The sequence below is a fragment of the Acyrthosiphon pisum genome, chromosome A1 (assembly GCF_005508785.2).
Source record: "Acyrthosiphon pisum isolate AL4f chromosome A1, pea_aphid_22Mar2018_4r6ur, whole genome shotgun sequence".
Lineage (NCBI taxonomy): Eukaryota > Metazoa > Arthropoda > Insecta > Hemiptera > Aphididae > Acyrthosiphon > Acyrthosiphon pisum.
The window spans coordinates 169,659,685-169,665,992 of NC_042494.1; the positions used below are offsets into that span (position 1 = coordinate 169,659,685).

At 31.8% G+C, this 6,308-nt stretch overlaps 2 long non-coding RNA genes across 2 annotated transcripts in view; both read right to left on the minus strand.

Annotated features, from left to right (window-relative positions):
• LOC103310009 overlaps positions 1-6,256 on the minus strand; it is an 11,549-nt gene extending 5,293 nt beyond the window's left edge. Inside the window, exons 1-2 of the long non-coding RNA XR_003839275.1 lie at positions 5,861-6,256; positions 2,174-2,221 (exon numbers count right to left, since the gene is read on the minus strand). This is a non-coding gene — a long non-coding RNA (uncharacterized LOC103310009). The remainder of the gene's footprint in view (positions 1-2,173; positions 2,222-5,860) is intronic.
• Positions 1-6,308, minus strand: part of LOC115033929 — a 25,585-nt gene that overhangs the window by 10,450 nt on the left and 8,827 nt on the right. The window lies entirely within an intron of this gene.

Here is a 6,308-nt window from a genome sequence, read left to right on the forward strand (position 1 = left end):
TCTCAGTGATAAGACATGGTGGGAGGAGAGTAAAGGTGTACGGTGTACGTACCAACGGCGGAAACAAATAATAATCGGTGCATATTTGAGTCTAGTTAGTAAATAATAATTGGATAATTTCGTAAAAATTTAATATTACTATATTGTGGTTAATTTTGTTTTTTCAGACTGTGAGAAATTTTTGTCGAGTGTATTAAGTTCCATAGCCATAGCAGTGATTTTTTAAAGATAATATTTTCTTTTACAGAGGCACGTATATTAATTTGTATTGTATTATTTGGAGTAGATGTCCTATACTGTCCTTACTGTACTGTACTAAGATTTTTCGTGAAATTGCGGTTGATGTTTGAGTTATTGTTTTTGAATCAAAAAGGGCTAAGTAATTTCTTGAGTATATAAGTAAAGAAATTGTCTTTAATTATTTGTATTTGATTAAGTACGATAATTTATTATAAATAATTTAACTTAGCTTGGCTGCTACTAATAATTACCACTATACCTACAATGCCGACATGAATATTTACTTTCCCATTGTATGTTTTTATAATACTACCATAACAAAATAAATTGAAGTATATGTTATGATTAGACTCTAAGCTAAGTATGACCATTATATTCCAGCATGTATTATTTATGGTCGTATCAATAATGTATTATCTATGGAGTCTTCCACGACATTGCAGTCATCAATCTTCCATGGGTACGAGAGTAGTGGGATTAAAAGTATTTGAATATTTTTGTTTGACACTTTTAAGCTATCCAAGCAATCTGCTTTTGAGTTCCCCCGTCCCATCTGTAAAATATTTCTGATCTATTTATCCCTTATATGACCTTACTTTCTCATCCGTTTGCCTTGTAGAACAGGCCAATGTTTTAGCACAGTTTTTCAATGGTACAACTCTAGCTTCTGTTAATATATGTTAGTTTTTTTTTTTACAAAGCTTCACATAACTACCTTTACGACGGATAATAAAGTATTAATACGATAATAGTACTCCTACACTTGTGCTTGCATATTTGTCTGCTCAACTAAAGCAGTTCACATAGAATTGGTCAGCGATCTCACAACCTAGGCAATTAGGAGCGCCTTAAACTGATTTTTTATATGACGCTGTAAAAGTACAGTGATATATTGATATATTAATATTATGCTACTAATTTTGTCGACGCAAACAATAAGTTAAAATAATTTCACCAGTTATACCAGTCGGAACAACATTTATATGGTAGTACCAAAAGAGCCTTAGCTGACATTGGTGGTGTCGTGGCACTTTACACGTTTTCACTCACCAAATTTCGGCGGTTTATGATAGGCGGCGGCAAGTATATGAATTTGTTATTAAGTAAAGTACTAGGCGATGCAAAGCTGACATTATATAAACTGAATACCCTCCTAACCCGTGCTGAAGCGTACTTCAATGGTCGTCCGATAACCACATTATTTTCGGATCCTTCCGATCCTCCATACATTAGTCCCGTCCATTTCCTGATAGGAGACTCTCTTTTTGCTCAACCTGAACCAGATTTATAAAATATATCAGTAAATCACTTAACGTGATGGCTTTGATCTTAGTATATGATATAAGGCATATAGTCGATCAGTGCTCCCAGCTGTTATGGGAGAGTTGGTGTGCAGAGTATTTAGAACAGTCACAGAAGCGTTCAAAATTACCAGAAAGGATCAAAGATTCAACTCAGTACTGTAGTACTATATTATAAAATCAATGGTATTACTGATAAAAGAGTACAATGTCCCCGCGTTACAATGGTGAATGAGTGTTGTCATAAGCGTGCAAGAAGGTAACGACGACATTATACGAACAAATCAGGTCAGAACAGCAGAGAGTATAAGCGTAGGCAGAATTTGGGTCTCGTATAATAATAATTTATTTATTAGTCATTGCGTATTTTGCGAGACTCGTACCGTCCGATCATAATATATGTAAAAATATATTATTGGGTTAGGTTACAGGTTATTATACAGTCCACACCAATGAGTATTATTATTTAGTACGAATATTTTACGACAGGTACAATAACTATATGTATGTATGTATGTATGTATGTATGTAATATAATGTCTACAATTAGGTAAACTGGGGAAAATACTATGAGTTGTATGGTACCTATATAAATCATTATAAAATTATTTGAATTAAATAATTATACTTACTGTCTGCTTTTGTTTTTGCAATATACATGAAGAATTCCCTTACGATTTCTGGAAATTATAATATTTGATTTGAATATTGTTAATTATAATTATATAACATTTAAAAAATCATTGAAATTTTTACTATAATATAGTATTATAGTATGTATATCCTTCTTTATTTTAGACTCTTAGTATTTTGTTTCTAACTGTATTGTTTAAATCGATTTGGAACTCATTTGAATCCTAAAGATATCTCTATGTAATTTTGCTATACTTAAAGCTATGAAGGTGCTTGTGACAAATTAAATTCCCTCAGATTTACTCCATCTTAAACTCTAGCGATAGCATCATTTTGATTAAACTATAGCTGTCGAATGACGTACGTGAATTAAAAATACCAGAAAATATTTGTACCGTTGGTTAAGATTTCTTAAATCGTCGACCAATTAATGTAGTCAATGAGTGTTATAGATCAATTATTTTTGCATGTGAGTATAATATACAATATACATATTGATGGAGCAGATATTCTTAAGTAGCAGAAAATTTTCTGTTAGAATACACCAAGTCAAGTTCTTTAATAACTAAATTTATCCTATAGATGAGGCTTAAGTGCAGTCAATAATTTAAGCAAAAATTAACAAAAAGATAATGTATAGCTAACTATTGTAATTGAAAAGAATCAACGTTCATCAAATTACGAAAAAAATGTATTTCACAAATGTAAAATAGGTACATTGAAAAAATTTGTACCTATGTAGTTCACAACGATAATAGTTGAAAATAAAAATAAAATAAAGTCTAAAAAAAGCAAAAACATGTGTTGATACAATGATAGAACAAACTAAATTAACAAACTAAATTGAATGAGAAATAACTGGATAAATATATAATTTATTCTATAATTATTTTAAGAGCTTTTAATCTTAACTTGAAATAGTAGCTTTTAGGCCTGTTTCGTAGTTTTGAAATAATAACTCCGTTTTTATGGTATCACATTGATTGTTTATTTCTATGGTAGATATTATTTATATACAAGGCTTATGACGAGTACACTAGAAGGCTGGAAAGTTGGCTGCTGAGTTCGGCGTAATAGCACGAAGGTCCAAGGGTCCGTCTTATTTAAAATATAGGGTAATAGACAGGGCTCGAAAACGTTTATATAACGTTATAATTATAACGTTAAATTTGTCAAAAAACGATTGAAAAAGATAACATAAAACAAAATGGTAAACAGTAAACGGTAATATTAAATTATCACTAAACAAAACGATGCAACGAACGACAATAAGTTTTAGTAAAAAAAAAAACGAAACGAAAAAAATAGTAAAACAGTAAGCGAAAATAAAACGTTATATAACAATAAATATAACGTTTTATAATAACGTTATATTATAACGTTTTCATAATAAATTATTACCTACGTATTATGTTATAATAATATTATAATATAATAAATATTGATATTTATTATTTATAGACGATTTTAGCAATAATTCCACTAATCACTAATGGCATTCCATGGTTTATTTAATTTTATTTAAATTTGTGTCTGATTGATGGTTATATTGTGTTGCCGTGTTGGTATATTTAAGGAATTAATCGGAATAATAATTAAGATTATAATTCATAGAACAAAAATAGTATCAACAACTTACTAAAATTATGAGTAAAATATTAAAATATCCCATGTTATTCCACATGGAGCAACGTTATTTTAATTTATTGATAAATCTATTATCTAGTGAAGAGTATCTACAATATTATATTGATACGCGACGCGCAAAGGTGTGCGTGATTTTAATTTTTAACGTTTTTCCGTTTTGGATTATTTCATATTTACTGTTTCACGACTCGCGAGTGTGAGTGGTTTTAGTTTTTATACGTCAATAATCGATTTGCAAAATGCCAAGAACGAAAGCTAACTCAGTTGGTCGCATGTTCTTTCAATACGATTTAAATACAAACGGAAGTACCTGTTAAGTTCCAAATTGTAACAATCCTGTGAGAACAGGCAATCATTCTTATTTATAAATAAGAATTATAAAATATAATACTAGATTATGTTCTAATTTTCAATAGCATTAAATACTTAGGTAAATGTAAAAATGAATAACGTTTTAATTTTCAATAACGACAAACAGAATATTTGAATAACGTTTAAATTACTAATAACGATAAACGCATAACATGTGTAACGTTTTAATTCTGTATAACGATTAACTCAAAACATGTATAACGTTTTAAATCTAAATAACGATAAACGCAAAAATTCTGTAACGTTTTAATTGTATATAACGTTAAATGGATTTTTTTTTTCAAATTCGAGCCCTGGTAATAGATTGGGGGATTATATATAATCCTAGGGAACGGGGTCGGCTACAGGTAGTGTCAATAACAACTACTACCGTGAATTGGATCCGGGAGTGGCAGGCTCTCAAAAGCGGCCGACGGTGGATAGCGGGATTCCGTTGTTAGGAGTCCGCGCCGACCGGATGGTGAGCGGCAGCGCTGCCGTATCCCTGATACGCGATCTATAGTGACCAATTCGGTGGGTGACGTCTCCGTATTCGTGAACGTATGGAACACAGCACCTGGTGGATTTCACAGAGCGAAGTCTGGTCGCCTATGGTCACCAGTATTGGCTCGGAATCGATTCGCACGGAAGATAATTAGTGTGACGATGCTCGTATGGGTTGCTCACGGTCCGTGCGAAGATCGGTCGTTTTATTGACTGACGTAAACATCGCCGAGAATCACTGGTTACATAGGATAATTAACTCGTGAAAAGGGTGTGTGTGTCGATGCCCGGAAGGGTTGCTGACGGGTTTGTACGAGATTTCTTGCTGTGCTGATAGTCATTTCTGCCAGCGTCGATATCGCTGAACGTAGGGAGTGGTGCGCGATGTAGTATACTATTCTTCCGCGTCTGGTTATTCTGGAGGTCCTTCTCTTCTCTTGCCTTTGGTTGTTTGTCTTGTTGAAAACTTGATGAAATCATGTTGGAAGAAGATGGCTCCCTATTGGTATATAAGTTGAGTGTCGTACCGAGTAATAACCTGTGTAGCCCAGAGAGCTTAAGTTTGGTTCTAAGTCCCTGACTACGTTTGTTTCTTACAATGTCGAATTCTGCTTCGGTGATGGTAACGAATTGTGTAGGTAGGCCTTGAAAGGACAGTGAATGGTGTAACCGTTACAAACCAATGAAGAAGATCTATCCAAAATTTGTTTATAGGTACTTTCCTAGTCTTTTATTAAGCTACAGCATTCGGATAAAACTGAATTCATTTGAGTATGTTACAAATAATTTGGTAAAAAAAAGCTTTTTTAAATCTACTTGCAGTTTTAGGCAATCGTCAATTTTATATACACGAGCATACCATTTAATATAATCTACGAAATAGAGCCGATGGCAATTGCACAATTTACAATTAATACTATTCACTAATAATTAAATTAATAAATATATATGATTTAAACTCAGAATGGAGTATTATTATTAATATTACCAAATGTCATTAACATTTTTTTTTTCATATTATAATCAATTAATGACTAGGAATTTTCAAAAATGTACCCATGCATTCTTAGGTATTTATCTAATACTGATTAAGTGAGCATAAAACGATATTTTTACTTATATTCACAACATAATTGTACTATGTAGGTAACTTAGGTACTATAATAATAATTATAAAAACTCACGGTGCAATGTTTCCCCTTTGTACTGTTCCTTCACATATTCTATAAATTTGTCAAAACTCGCATGGATAATTTCATTTCTAGGATCATCTGCACACGTTAATAACCGCAACAATTTACCTATGAAATAAAAATGTATTAAACAAAATATTATTATGTACTATAGACGTAATATGGTAATGAGGTCACATGACGTAACTACATTAGTACTTAGAAGCGTCAAGCGTGAACGAAGATTTATTAGCATCAACTATATAACTAACGATGCTATAAAACATTATTTGTGTTATTACCAAATTACCTCTTGGTGATGTTCAATTGGGAGACTGGGAGTATAAAGAGAGCCCATATACTCGGTCATAGTTAACGTGAATTTTGGAATATTAGCTATCATCTTTATGGCAGCCATCATAATTTATATGGTAAATAACTTATATTGAAAATTTTTCAA